Genomic DNA, 15,862 nt, shown 5'->3' with positions numbered 1-15,862 from the left:
CTCCTGCCTTTCTGTCTACTGCTATAAAACTGACATAAGCTCTGACTAGATAAACAAGAAATGGCTTAAACCAAGAAGAAATAAAATACCACACGGCCAGCTGTAGATTTAGGCATTCAGTGAAAGGGAACGAGCAAAGATGATCGATCTCATGTCTAGCACATCGTTAATTAATCCATTCAACAAATATGTATTCAGTACATACTATGTGTCTGGCACTGTTCACAGCACTGGGGCTACACTGGTGAACCCCGCAGTCACGGAGCTCCTAACAAACCGATCAAATTCTCATCAGGTAGTGAGGAACGCTGTACGGAAAAACGGACTAAGGGGATGGAGACTGAATGGTGGGGGTTCTTTTTTAGGGAGGGTGGGCCAGAAAAGGCCTGGAGAGGAGGAGGCATTTGAGCAGAGATGTGGTCAAAAGGAGGAAACAAAACCATGTAAACCACGTGGGGAGAGCGGTACTGGCAATGGGCACAGCAAATAGAAGACCCGTGTGGGGGGCGCCTGGGTGGCTCAGTTGGTTGGGCGACTGCCTTCGGCTCAGGTCATGATCCTGGGGTCCTGCTTCTCCCTCTCCTTCCCACTTGTGCTCTCTTGCTGTCTCTCTCTCAAATAAATAAATAAAATCTTAAAAAAAAAAAAAAAAAAGAAGACGACCCGTGTGGGCCCCAGTGTGCTTGGCAGGTTTGGGAACTAAAAGGCAGCTCCTCTAACCGGGATTAGGGTGAGTGGGTGGGAAGTGAAGAGGAGGGGGAGGAGAGAGGCAAGGCCAGGACATACAAGGTCTAGAGTATTATATAAATCAGATTTTGGCTTTTGTTCTAAGTGTGAGGGGAAGCCAGTGGAGGGTTCTGAGCAGAGAAATGACATGATCTGACTTATCTTTTAGAAAAACTGTCTAGCTGCTGGGTGGAGGAAGAACTCTGGAGGGGAGGAACTCCTCGGGGAGATTAGTCAGGTGGTTACAGCAGAAAGATGGGCTAGAAAGGGTGCCCTGGGCCAGGCTGGAGGCCAAAAGGTGGTGAGAAGTAACCACATTCTGGATGTGCTTTGAAGGCAGATCCAAAAGTATCTGCTGAGAGCAAGAGGAGTCGAGTATAGTACATGGGCCCGAGTGGAGACACCATTTACTACAGGGGGGAGGACACAAGAGGGACAGAGTACCTTGGGTGGAACCAGGGCTTGGCTGTGGATCGGTTAAGTCTGAGACACCTTTCAGAACACTGGGTGGAGATATACAGGAAGCAGATGGCTTGTTGAGCCTGGAGCTGAGGAAAGAGGCCGAGCGAGGCTGGAGCTAGAAATGTGCAGTAACGGCACAGATGCGTGGGGAGAACAGGAGTACTGCAGGTGGAGAGAGAAGACATCTGGGGCTGAGTCTGGGGGCCCTGCAACACTTCAGGCATAGAAGAGGAGGGCCTGGCACTGATGAGTGAGAAAGTGCGCCCTGGGAGGTGGGAGAAAAGCTACGAAAGTGTGTGCGTCTCAGAAGTCAAGGGAGAAGGTGTCCTGAGCAGGAAGGAAGAATAAACTGTGAACACCGAGGAAACTTCATTTCCTCATTTTCTCTGGCCAGATCCCAATTATCTCACAGAATTCATCTGTTTGACCCTCTCCATCAGAAAGCTCCGAATGTTTTGTTGTGGGGATTGAATGAAAACAGCCCTTACGTTAAACATAAGCCTGACAGAAATTTAGTAATTTCTTCGATGAGGCTGGCATCAAAGCACCCAGAGTACTAATTCCACCCTTCTAAGTTGGTAATTCCTTATCTTTCCCCCCATCACTAAAATCCTCCAAAGTATGGCATATGACATTTTTTTTTTTTTTAAGATTTTATTTATTTATTTGACAGAGAGAGAGACACAGCAAGAGAGGGAACACAAGCGGGGGGAGTGGGAGAGGGAGAAGCAGGCTCCCCGCAGAGCAGGGAGCCCGATGCGGGACTCGATCCCAGGACCCTGGGATCATGACCTGAGCCGAAGGCAGATGCTTAACCATCTGAGCCACCCTGGCGCCCCTATGACATTTATTTTTAAAACTGGAGATGCTAATTTTATTGAAATTCCCTTGCCGATAAGTGGAATCACATCAGGGTAATCAAATCCCTGGTTGAGAATCTTGAGCAAATGGTTTTGTGCCAACCAACATTTTCTGTAGGACCTGCTACCGTAAGAAGGCCTGGAGGTTAATTTCCATGGTAGTAAGATCTGTAGGTAAAGACTCCGCGTTTGGGTGAAAGCTCAATACTCCTTCACTGCTAATAAAAGCTAGCTGGAGCTTTCTCTCATAAGGCTATTATTGTTCGTTATGGTTAGAATTTCGAAGGGTTGGATATAAAGAAAAGACCTGATGCCATATATATTCTAAACTTTCATATTTATACCTTAAAATCCATAGGATCTCACATGTTCACAGGCTGTATGTAGAAGTATTTGAAGATTTCGATAATTTAGAGGCATGAGCTGTAGAAGACCTAGAAATACTTCCAAAAAATATTTTCTACATTACAATTCTCAAAGTCAGTTCACCTCTTGGACAATTGCTTGAAAAATAGGGACCCGCTCCCCAGACAAATACTACACAACATTTACAATTTCAGAAGTGCTCATGGAACCCCTTAAGCCCTTCTATGTAGCCCCAAGATCCATTAAGTCTAAGGACCCCCTAAATAAGTGATATCTACAGAATACACAGACACACACACATACACACAAAGAAATTTATAGGACTGAATATTTAATTTCAAGGGTTATGAAATAGTTTAAATCAAATACTTAAATAGTTAAATACTGTTCTGCACGAAAAGCTTTTAGCAGCAATGTGGTAGAGCATGGAAAGTGTAGTTAGGGGCTGGGCCCAGAGTTGGCCTGTGGTTTACAAGCTACAGGCACTCAGCTAACCTCTTTGAGCCTCAGTTTCCTCACTTGTAACATGGGGGATTAGGTTAACTACAGTTCAGGGCAACGGGAAGATTTGGAGGATGTGCAAGTAAAATGCCTAGCACACAGCAGGTGCCCAATAAATTATTACTATGTAATTATAATGTTTTTTAAATAGTCAAATTTATTATAAATCTGAGATCATCATGATCATATATTTCATTCTGGTCCATAAAAATAGTTATCTATAAAAGGCAATTATAACATGAACAGATAGGCATATCATCCTGTTTTAATTTTTTTTTTTTTAAGATTTTATTTATTTATTTGTCAGAGAGATAGAGAACGGCAGGCAGAAGCAGACTCCATGCTGAGCAGGGAGCGTGACATGGACTTGATCCCAGGACCCTGGGATCACGACCTAAGCTGAAGGCAGATGCTTAACCAACTGAGCCACCCAGGCGTCCCTACAATTCTGTTTAAAGTTATCAGGCCACCATCAGGATAGAAAATATATATGGTGTAAGCTCTGTGATGAATCCAAGCATTCAGTGAAAAAGGGGTGAGGAAAAAAAAAGGTTTAATGGAGCAAATAGATTTTTCTTAATCAAAATTTCAACTGTGTGATGAAACATCTTTGTTTATATGTTCTAATGAATCATAGAATCAATATCTGTACTTGGGGCATCCGACTCCTGGTTTGGCTCAGGTCATGATCTCAGGGTCATGAGATCGAGCCCCCAGTTGGCTCCAGGGAGTCTGCTGGAGATTCTCTCTCCCTCTACCCCACCCCCTGCTCGCACATGCAAGCACTCTCTCTCAAAGTAAATAAATAAATCTTTAAAAAGAAATGTTTGTATTTATTTTAAGTGAGGAAAATGCCAAGTTAATAGAATCCCAGGCAATTAACTCTGCCAGCTTGTACACGCACAGCATTTTTAAAGTTCACGTTTAAAACTTTTAATGAGATGTTCTCTTAAAATAATTAAAACAACATATATGAGACAGTGGTAGGAAAGCAGCAGTTAATCGAAAAGCCATTCTATTTCTTGACAAGATTTAATAAAGTTGAAGAATATGTTCTCAATGAGGCTCTGTAACTAGGTCATTCCTAATTACACTATTTGTCTGAAACCATACTATTGAGAAACAGAAAAATGTTCTCATACTGAGTCTAGAATATTCCTAGTTTTCTGGTGGAATTACTAGTTGGATCTCTAGCCACGATGTCTGTGACAGTCACTGTTTTTAATCAATCAAAGTTAAGTGTCCTATGTAGGACCACTCAGCATCTCTTGTGATTCTATGTTGGATGAATTCACTTGGTTTTGATCCAGTTTGGAATCAACGTGAATCAGTAAACACTAAATTCAATTATGGCATCTTAAAATAAGACAACAGAAAACATTTTCCAATGGGAATATCTTCTGTTCCTTTAAATATGTCTCTAAAATTTGGTAAGTGGGTAGAATTATAGAAATACAAGGCTTAGGTGGAAAAGGCTCCTTTTAATATCTAGAGGACAACACAATAGTGTTGTTAAATGTCTGCTCAGCACACCTCCTACTCTGCTGGGTTTCTGGTACAGATTGGTGTCCAGTGGGAACTTGTGGGTACATCTTCAAAGCTCCTGCTCCTGGGAAAAATGCCTTTTGCACACAGACACTCAAAAGCACAACAGGAATGCTTATTTCAGTTATGCGCAACCCTGAAGTAAAGAGTAAAGAGACACATGACTGTGGGAAGGCAGTTCCCAACATGGCTGAGGTAAGAGCAGTGATTCCCACAATCATTTAGACTTAGGTTATCGGATCTAGACTAGAGAGAGGATAATTTGGAGAAGGGGGTCCTCAGTATATATAGTATGTACAAGAAATCACTGGAATAAAGAGGAAAGGACATCAGATGTGGTTTGAGCAAATCACCTGGACACTTGGGGTCTGTTTCTTCACCTGTGAAACAATGGGGTTTGAGACAGATGGTCTCAGTGTCCCCTTACTCTAAACTCAAATTTCAAGATTATATCAAAATGGAACTGAAGTTCAAAAGTCCATGTGACTGGAGAGTACTGATGGCTCAAAATCTCTTCCAAGCTTAAAATTCTCTAATTTTGGGGTGCCTGGCTGGCTCGGTTGGTAGAGCATGTGACTCTGGATCTTGCAGTTGTGAGTTCAAGCCCCACGATGGGTGTAGAAATTACTTAAAAATAAAATCTTATAAATATACAATAAAATTCTCTAATTCTACATGTTTCTCTAATGGAAGTGACAATTCTATGGTAAAAAAAAAAAAAAAAAAACCTCACCTCCGATGTGGGCCCTGAATCCATCAAAGAGGTACTTAAGCACTCTTTTTGCTTAGAAAAGAAACCAAACAAACACATCTTCAACAAATAAATTACAAAGAAAAAAGAAAAAGAGGGGAATCTTATAGGTTAATAGAGACTCTTGTCACATCCCCTAAATATACCTTGCTTAAATCCCGAGTTAAACTGTAAAACAACCACTGAGACAACTGGGAGAATTTGAACACTGATTACTGACTGGATATTTAATAACATTAAGGAATTATTGTTAGTTTTTCTAAGCGTGATGATGGTAATGGTACTGTTACTATGTTTTTGAAAAGAGTTCTTATCATTTCGAAAGACATACTAAGATACTTATAGATGAGAAGATATATCTGAGATCTATTACAAAATAATCTAGTTGGGGAGATGAAGCGGTACAAATGAAATAATATTGGCCATCGTTGATCATCATGGAAGCTGGGAGATGGATACACGGGACTTCCTTACATTCTTCTATTTTTGCATGTAAATTTCCCATAATAAAAATTTGTTAAAGGATATCTTGAAAACATGCTGTTTTATAATTAATTTACCTTAGTTTCTTTTCAAAAACTATAAACAAACTCAATCAGCTGAAATTCAGTCATCTAAATTCAAGATAGACATTCACATATCATGTTCTTGGGCTATGTATTAACAGTTGAAATGACCACAGAACAAGCTGTACTTTTGCCCAAAGTAGAATTACCATAAAAAGAATCACTCTAATTTTTTTTAAAGGTATCAGTTTTTTCATTAAAAAATCTTTTAGGTCTTTCTTCTCATTCAAGGAAATAGTGTCCTTAAGAACAGTAATGGAAGAAAAGAAATATGCCTCTCAAAGTTACTTTACCTGAAGAATTTATATTTTTGGAAGGAGGTTTTGAGGTCTTCTATTTGAATCTCCAGTTTATTTATCTCTAGTAATAGATGAAATATTTAATTACTTAAAAGACTATTCCAAGAAAACTGAACGTACTGTAAGCATAAGACCAGAGGTTTAAGTTCAGAAGACCCATGAAAACATTTCAGAGAGGACTCCTTATTGTTATATAAAAATTTGAAAAACAACCCAGAATGCAGTGCTGTTTGGGTCCCAACCACTCTTTTCCCATCTGGCTCTCATCGTAAATATGCTCCACTCCTACCCAGGCGGACCCACTGGAAAACATGTCACGGTTGCCACTGTGAAGGACATGTGTTTCTGCCAGGAACAGTCACCATGAATACGCAGTAGTGCTTGAGGAATTTAAAGCAAGTATGCAGTGGTGCTTTAGGATATTAAAAAAAAAAACATACCATCATCAAATTGAAGACCAAAAGATAGCTTCTGAGAAAGAACCTAGCTCTATCACATATACAAAGATGAGGCCAAGCCTCGGTGAAAGAACGAACGGACACACTCAGACAGAGGTCGCCAGCTCAGAAGAACTTTAGTTTCATGAATTAACCATGGATTTTACTGCCAATGCCACCAGAACAGATTCTACTGCACTTTGGTGATGGCACCTTTCTTGATATAATATTTGAATACAAATGGGTCTACTTCAATCTTGAAATGAAATTTCACACCAGACATAGTTTTCACATGAGGCAACAGGAAGCTTCTGATGTTTTAAAGCTCAAAATCCAGTTCTCTGATGGCAGGAACTTAGTGCCTTACGAATCAACTCTAAAGGAAACAAAAACAAGACAAAAAGATGGAACACTATTTGAAAGGTGTCTAGAAGAGACAGCACTGCTGCAGAAACTGGGGGCTCTAAAACAAGTCCCACGGTACAGGCTGCCACAGCCTGGTCAGACTTGATCACCTTGAACTGTAACTGCTCAAGAAGCACCTGTCCCTGCTTCCACTAGCCCACGAGTTTCTCGAGCATCTCACTCATCTTTATATCTGCAGTAAGTACGGACCACTCAGAACGTGACTGGCAAATGTTAGCTGAATGAGGGAAGCAGGTATATGGGAGAACTGGTGTGAAAATGCATTACAGACATATTGAGTGCCCTGGTTCCCTCACCAACGGATGCCTCTAGGCTAGCAATCATGACTTACCTAGGAATGACCTGTGAGAATATGAGAAGTTCCAGAAAAGCAGGTAAATCACGTACTTGAAAATCAAATACTTGCTATTTAAACCAGAGGAATCTGCTATTAAAAGGAAATCTATGGTGAAGCCATTTGTAATAGGGAATAATCAACCCCCATTATAATGAAAATATACATTTTTTTATTCTGAGTTTGCTTTAAGCAAGAGGCACCTGGCACAAATCCACACACTGCCTCACCATCTCTTGACCAACCCTATTTCACGCTGTCTGAACCTCTCAATCAGTATAAAAGGAGATAAAACAAACTGATATAATCCAGCTTCTAGACAAGTTTCATCAGTATTGCCTGTGCCCTATTGTTAATTTCAGATAGCAAGAAAGTTCCCATATAATAGAGCCCTGGAGGGCAGCCAACACTCCACGGAAGCCAGGCTGTGGGCTATTTAGCTTCCCTTGGTTGATACGGGATGGCCAAATAATACAAGAATTCTTGAGTTGGGAACTGATTAGCAGGTCGACAGCATATCCCTAAAGTACATCTTTAAAGTAAAACCTAAAGCAACAAAGTTGTAGTCTTTTATGAATTGGCACAGGGATGAGTCCTAGTCAGAGATGCTGGGCATACAGTAGGCATATGATAGGCACTTGTTAGTTGGTCCCAAGATAAAAACATGATTCAAGTGACAAGTTTCAGACGTTCTGGCCAGGGAGACAGTTTTGGGCGGAAGGAAAGATTCAGTGTAGCACTAACTTATAAACAAAAACAAGCAAAAGCTGTCATGTCTAGCCAGCCAGAGCAATAAGGGTAGATGGTGACCACAGATTGATTTCATAGTCAAAGGTATAAAGTTTCACAGATCTAGAGTAGAGTTGCCAGATTTAGCAAATGAAAATATAGGATGTCAGTTAAATTTGAATGTCAGATAAACGACAAAAGCTCTTTTAAGCTAAGTATGCGTAAATACTCCATGAGACAGACTTAATACACACAAAAATTATTCATTATCTGACATTTGAATTTAACTGAATGTCCGGTATTTAATCTGGCAATCATACTCCAGGGAGGTAGAAACACGTTGACTCTCAAATGTCCTTATTCCACTTAGGTTTCCAAATCGCTGTCCACAGAAATGCTTACTTGGGAACTCAGATATGGATAATGAAGAATCTACATTCTTAAGAGTGAAACAAGATGTTGATCAGAGATGCCTTCTCCTAGGTCACGGCGATAGGAAGGAAAAAAGAATAATACAATTAGGATGGGGTTTCTCAACCGCGGCACTATTAACATTTGGAGCCAAACAGTTCATTGGTGGGGGGGAGCTGTCCTGTGCATTGAAAGATGTTCAGCAGTATCCCTGGCCCCTACCCGCTAGATGCCAGTAGAATATCCTACCCCCAACCGCACCCCACCCTGAGTTGTGACAATCAAAAATGTTTCCAGATAATAAGAGGCACCTGGGTGGCTCAGTTGGTTAAGTATCCCACTCATGATTTTGGCTCAGGCTCTGCACTCAGTGGGGAGTCTGCTTGGGATTCTCTCTCTCTCCCTTTCCCCCTCCCCCCCCTCACGATTTCTCCCTCACACTCTCTCTCTCTCAAATAAAATAAATAAAACTTTAGGGGAGCCTGGGTGGCTCAGTAAGTTAAGCACTTGACTCTTGATTTCAGCTCAGGTCAAGATCTCAGAATCGTTGAGACTGAGCCCGGAGTGGGGGCCCAGCGTGGAGCCTGCTCAAGATTCTCTCTCTCCCTCTGGCTCTTCCCTGCTCTCATTCTCTATTAAAAAAAAAAAAAAAAAGGTTTCCAGATATTGCCAAATGTCCCCTGGGGGCAAGATCTCCTCCAGATGAAACCACTGAATGAAATGAAATGGTCAAATAAACAGAAAGTGTCCTATCCATTAACAAGTGGTCACATAACAAAAGATTCTTCTCAAGGGAGAAATTCTCAGCTCACCCTGGGCCCCCTTAAGCCCGTAATAAGGATGAGAGGCCTACTCATTTCAGCTAAGACAATCAAAAACCCTTCATCTGCCACAAGCGCTAGAGAAGAATCTTTGGTGAGCCAAGCCAATGAAGCTCTGCATGGTTACGCACACATCATAGCAAGCAGGGCGTCGTACCCAGCCTTTGAAGACGGTCCTTTTAAGTTAACCTCCCTTCCAACTAAACTTTTTCCAAATCTCTTCCTGCCATTTGGAAGTTGAGTGATTCTCAGCTGAAAAGGCCTGTATATACGAGGTGCAGATGGCGGCAGTTACGGCCCTCACCAGATGCTGCAGTCTCTAATTTGATTGAAAGGATATAATTAGACAACAGAAACACTTTAATGAAAGAGCAAAACATGGAGGGAGGGAAGGATTGAAGGCCCTTAACTGATGCCAAAACACCCACCAGTAATAGAGGCTTTGAGTCTAGGGCAAGGAAAGGGGAAAGCCCCTTAAAAGGACTGTCCCCATCCTGTTTATTTCCCCATAGACATAGGAATAGGGATTTTATTATTGTAGATTTCCACTGTATTTTATGTGGGAACAATCTGATTAAAACCAGAAGAGTCTTCGGAAGAACATCAAAGAAAAACAAATATGGCTTCTGTGGTCATTATTAAAAATATTTTTACCAGCCCAATAATCTTCTTTGAAGATGAATTTTTATAGATTGAACAGCAGCAAGTAATTTACATACTATGATGGCATTGGTTAATGATCGCTACCACTGTAGAAGAGGACCACTTGGTCGCCATGTTTTCATGCAACTTTAGGCCACCGAGGAACATGGACAGCCATTTAACATACCTGTTTCGAAGGCATAAAGAAACCACGTAGAACTAGTCCTACATGCTGATGCTGCAACCATTTTGAATCATCTTTAAAAGTTGCTTATGCTGTTTTTACCATTTCCTAGCTTTCAGACTTTGAGTGTGAGTATACTGTTCTGGTTCTAACCAAGAATCTAACCAAACTGAAAGAAATCCAGCCCTCAAAGTCTAAAGTTGCTAATGTGGTGTGACACTCGGGTTTGGAAGCGGCTGCAGCCTCCTCAGCCCACCAGAAGCATGGCGTGCCCTTGTGGTAAATTGAACAATAAAAGTTTAATGCTTTGGCGACTTGCCAAGGATTAAATCAGTGGCAAGAGAAACTAGAAGCTGGGCCTAGCAGAGGGGCAGCCCCTAGAGGGTCCTGTTATAATTGGGAGGAATAACGGCAACCTTGCATGTTCGGTGGCCTAAAATCTTTTGTCTGCCAGGTATTTCGTAGCACCTAAGTTCATTTCTCTTCAAACTGTTGCAAGTCTGGGGTGCTTGGCTGGCTCAGTAGGTAGAGCATGCGACTCTTGATCTTGGGGTTGTAAGTTCAAGCTCCACGCTGGATGCAGAGGTTACTTAAAAATAAAATCATAAAAAATAAAATAAACTGTTGCAAGTCCAGGTTAGGGAGGTGTTTCCCTAGAAAGAAGACTAAAAGGGGGTGGGGTGGGGTGGGGGGTCAGGAAGCAGGGAATTTCCTTAGAGGAAAAGGCAAATTTCTGTAAGAGTGGTTATTTTTGAGAAGTATGGACACCCTTCTGACATTTCCACAATGGCCTCTTTACTATCTCTGTTCAGTCTGAATCCAGGATATCGTCTCAGAGGTGAGGTATGGGGAAGAAGCCACTGCAATCTTAAGAAGAAGCCACTGAAGACAACAGAGAGGGGAAAAACAGAGTGAACTAGGGCTGCTCCTCCTGGTCAAATACTTCCGGGTTCCAGCTGGACTCTCCAGGTCAAACTGCGTATGGAAGGAATGCCAGTCATTGTTCTGCCCCATTCGCGGGCTGCGCAGGGAGCCAGCCAGAAGCTAACCTGCCAAGTGGCATCAGGGGGCTTGAGATCTCATCTTAAAAACTCCACAGGGGCGCCTGGGTGGCTCACTTGGTTAAGCGACTGCCTTCGGCTCAGGTCATGATCCTGGAGTCCCGGGATCGAGTCCCGCATCGGGCTCCCTGCTCGGCAGGGAGTCTGCTTCTCCCTCTGACCCTCCTCCCTCTCATGCTCTCTGTCTCTCATTCTCTCTGTCTCAAATAAATAAATAAAATCTTTAAAAAAAAAAACTCCACAGGTACGGGGGCCTGGGTGGCCGAGCCGTTAAGCGCCTGTCTTCGGCTCAGGTCATGATCCCAGGGTCCTGGGATGGAGCCCCACATCGGGCTCCTTGCTCAGATGGAAGGCTGCTTCTCCCTCTCCCACTCCCCCTGCTTGTGTTCCCTCTCTCGCTGTGTCTCTCTGTCAAATAAATAAAATCTTTAAAAAAAAAAAAAAAAAAACTCCACAGGTAGTTTTCTAAGGGACACATTCATATCTTCCTCTGTTGTCCTTCTTCAGGAGGCAAAAACTCAGGCAAAGGCTACAGATCCAAACTTCCGGCCTCTCTCAAGTGTTTTGCATTAACTGTTCCACAGTACAAACACAATCAACTTGGTATGTTTGAATGCTTCATTTTGTTTTTTCAAAAATGTTTTAATTAAAACAAAATAATCAGCCATGCTAAGCACATTGTTGTTTTTTAAAGGCCACTTTAAAAATGACGACAGTACCATGGAAATAAAATTCAATTGTTTAGGAAAATGACAGAAGTTTGTTTTCTTCTTCTTCTTCTTTTTTATTTTTTTTTCCTGGCTGTTTTTCTGTGTCTCAGGCTGGTGCCACCTGCTGCCTGGGCTTCCCTCTGAGAAACGGATCTCTCAACCGTTTGCTCCAAGCAACATCTGCATAGTTGAACAAACCATGGGCCGGTTCCAAGGAAGACACTATTTTCTGTATGTTGCACACACTGAACCATACCGAATTTCTTTTTAAGGCATTTTTTAAAAGTATTATTAAAGATCCGGGGTGCCTGGGTGGCTCAGTTGGTTGAGCGACTGCCTTCGGCTCAGGTCATGATCCTGGAGTCCCGGGATCGAGTCCCGCATCGGGCTCCCTGCTCGGCGGGGAGCCTGCTTCTCCCTCTAACCCTCCCCCCTCTCATGTACTCTTTCTCTCTTTCTCACTCTCTCAAATAAATAAATAAATCTTTTTTAAAAAAAAAAGTATTATTAAAGATCCAAATGTACGTGCATGAACTTCCCCTCATGTATCTTTTTTAAGTAAAATATACATAAAATACACCATTTTAACCATTTTTCCTGTATGTCTCTTAAAAATAGTAAACAGCAAAATGTAAAGGGTTCATTTATTCACCAAAACCAGGTCTCCTTTTCACCTTTCCAGACCAGTGAACACTGGAAAAAAAATCAATACATATGGACCTAAAGCACACCTTGGCAAAGTATACCTCGGGCCCAATCTGACCTACTCCCTGGTTTTGTACAGCCCATGAGCTAAGAGTGGTTTTTTAAATTTTAAATGATTGAAAATAATCAAAAGAATAATATTTTGTGACATATGAAAATTATATGAAATTTTCAAATTTCAGTGTCCATAAAGTTTTATTAGAACATAGCCATGCTCATTCATTTATATTTGTCTCTGGTGCTTTTGCCTTACAAAGTCAGAGTAGAATAACTGCAACAGAGACAGTACAGAGCCTACAAAGCCCAAATTATTTACTGTCTGGCCTTTAAAAACATGTCTGTCGACACGTGACCTAGAGCCTCATTATAGGACCCCAAATTCTAAACTAAAGATGTTATATTGCCCATCACCAAAAATACCTAATCTGTATATTGTGAAGTTATTTCAAGCAATACATTTTATCTTCATCATTTATTGCTGTTGCTTCAACTATGCTAAATAGTGATATTATCAATAATATCTATATTAAGTACACCAACTTGCTGTTTATTAGTAGTGAGCCTAAATGGAACTTCTTTTTTGCTTTCAGATTTATAAAAGGTTTCACTGCATATCTCAAACATTTAAATAGATTTGTCTAGAGGCCAAAACAAATTTTCATAAAAACATCAGAGTTCTTTGATATCAGGTCAGTTTTGACAGTTTTTGTTTCTTAAAATACTCAAAGCATAAAAATAATGGGTCGACATAAAAGTATGAAAGCATGTCAGCTCACTTTACTCCTATCAGCCCCTGTGTTGCATTCAGGTAAACTAACATTAATGATGTCCCTAAGAGGGATAGGGCTCTCTACAGTAGGAAGCTCTCACTGTTCACCGAACTCGTGGGTTTTATGGCAAGACATACTGCTGGCTAACAGGATGAATGCTAGAGGAGGATTTAGAGGAGAATGAGCATCATAAAAGGTGTTCACAGCAAATGTAACCTGAGTTGAGAAGCTCTGTTGGGGCACACCTGACAGCACCCAAATGAAGTGAAAACCCAAGCAGGTAGCTTGCCTTAGGTGGAAAACTCAAATAGCACAATTCTACCCAGACTTCTCTGCTTTTCCTACCTCTAGGCTCTCCCCTACAGGTCAGTAAATTCCAGACGGGAGCCCACTTCAGAGAGCCCATCAGCCCTATGGCCCTGGCTGCCTTCCTCCTTGAAAAGGGAGTCTAGATTCCACTATCAACCTCTGCCTTCCTCCTTATCAGTTGTGAAGAAAGGGAGAGAATCTCAGGAAGAATGGAGAGGAGAAGGGAGATCATTTGGGGTTGGTTATACACTGTAATTAGAACTAGCATTGATGGGGAATGAGCTAACTGTTTTTATAAAGTCAGCATTCAAAAATGCAAACCACCAGTAATTTAAATATTACAAAATTGTGCAGACTATAAGTATTGAAATACTTTTTTCCATCCACAAAATTTTAGAGAAAATTACAGTATCAAAAAATGTAAAATGGTAAGTTTGGCATATCCACAAGGATTTAAAAAACTAGTAGACAGCCTTGGGACAGGATGTGATGCTTTAGACCATGTGGTATCTCCCTAAAACTGCTTCTGGAACTAAAAAGGAAAAGTCACTAAAGCCCTGGTGTACCTGGATGGTAGGAAAAATTGCTGGTGAGGCTTACTGAGGCAGGAACTTGGGCCACTTATCATAAATCATCTCACAATGGTTATTTATTTGTCCCTAACTCGGACTCCTAAATAAAAGTGCACCAAGGTTTGAAGTTCAAACTGCCTAAGAGCTGCTATATTTGACCCCTCCTAGCAAAGCAAAGGTGCCTGAGGAGAGGATGCCACCTTCTAACAAACATAAGCAGAGCTGGCTCACTTAACACTTTTTAACAAACACAAGCAGAGCTGGCTCACTTAACTACTACTCTGCCCTTTCCAGAAGGGGAACCAGTTGATTTCCACCCATACCTCTCTCTCCGTGGAGGACATTAAATCCTGACCACACAGATGGCAAAGTGGAGCTGAGGGGTTACTAGGTTACAGCTATGTTGACATATCCTGGCTCTCAGAAAGTTCCTCCTTCATTCCTCACATACAGCAAATAGCAGAAGTGATCAAACTTCTGTAGCAGTTTTTGTAGTAGTCCCCTTGAAAGCTGCCGATCACTCAGAAACCACTTCTTGAGCCTAAGGTTTACAGTACTTGGAGACCCCCTTCTACTGATCTAAAGCCAAGGTTTGCCTTTTACAGGGCTTAATCAGACTGGAAGCTCATAGCAATCTCAGGGCAAATGAGGTGTCTAGCACTTGGTGAACTGTGAAGCACTATAAAAAGTATTATTAAAATATGTTTATTGGCTGCCTTCTATATGTGGGTGTTACCTGCAGTATATCATTTTATCTTCACAACACCAGGTAAAGGGAGTTCTCGCTATCCCTCCTTTACCGATGAGGAAACTGAGGCTTAGAGAGCTGAGTCATGGCCCAAAATCACATAGTAAGTGACAACACCCAGTCCTATCATTTTCACTCATCCAAGCTGGTAAGTAAACAAAGCAACTCTTGAGTTTTCCTTCGGCAACAAAATCCTGTCTTTCCAACATCACAGTCTGCGACTTTGGGTGGAGAACCCTCAGCCGGTTTTCCTACTCCGGCAAACGGGTAATGAACCCTTCCCGTCCCTTTCACGAATGCCCAATTCTCAACACCCAAACAACCTGCAGAGAAATGTAACTGGGCCAGACAACGCCCTCGTGCCTGCTCTTCAACTTGGAAAAAGTTCTGCTGCAAAGAAGGGTGTGTATGGAAGCTAAGCAAAGTCCCAGCTTCCATCCTAGTCCAGGGCCCCACCTCAGGGAGACATGTCCTTGGCCTTGGCCTGGGGAGTGAGTGACCCTGTTTAAAGTGTAGGATTACCTGGGAAATGGGGCTCTGCATTGCGCTTTCGGGATAAGCACCCTAAGATCTGTAGGGGAGGCTTCCCATCACCCCTTCTTTTCCTCTCTCCAAGCAAGGCCCGCACCTGAGTTTTGGGAGGCTCAAAGCGGCCCGGGAGGTAAAGAGGAGTCCCGGCTGGATACAGCGGGTCGTCCGGCGACCCGGACCTGCCTCTTGCAGGGCGGGCAAGTCAACTCGACTCCTCGCAAGGCAGAAAGTAGTGTCGGGCAAGCGGACGCAGCCGGGAACGGGGCAGAGAGGCTGGTTGTCCGCTGCGCTCGCCTCCGCACCAGCTCCTGAGCCGGGAGGCGCGGGGCGCCGGGGCGTCGCCGTGGGGCTTGCGGAGGGGATCCTGGCCCCGGGGGAGTCCCTGAGGGGCTTGGG

The 15,862-nt window shown here is 42.4% G+C and overlaps 1 protein-coding gene across 2 annotated transcripts in view; it reads right to left on the bottom strand.

Annotated features, from left to right (window-relative positions):
* Positions 1-15,862, bottom strand: part of KREMEN1 (kringle containing transmembrane protein 1) — a 67,875-nt gene that overhangs the window by 51,370 nt on the left and 643 nt on the right. The window lies entirely within an intron of this gene.

This window comes from Mirounga angustirostris, unplaced genomic scaffold (genome assembly GCF_029215605.1).
Source record: "Mirounga angustirostris isolate CCGP_5_RB_7025 unplaced genomic scaffold, mMirAng1.0.hap1 SCAF_14, whole genome shotgun sequence".
In the NCBI taxonomy this organism is placed as follows: domain Eukaryota; kingdom Metazoa; phylum Chordata; class Mammalia; order Carnivora; family Phocidae; genus Mirounga; species Mirounga angustirostris.
Note: the sequence above shows the minus strand (reverse complement) of the source record. Positions and strands in the feature narration are given on the sequence as shown.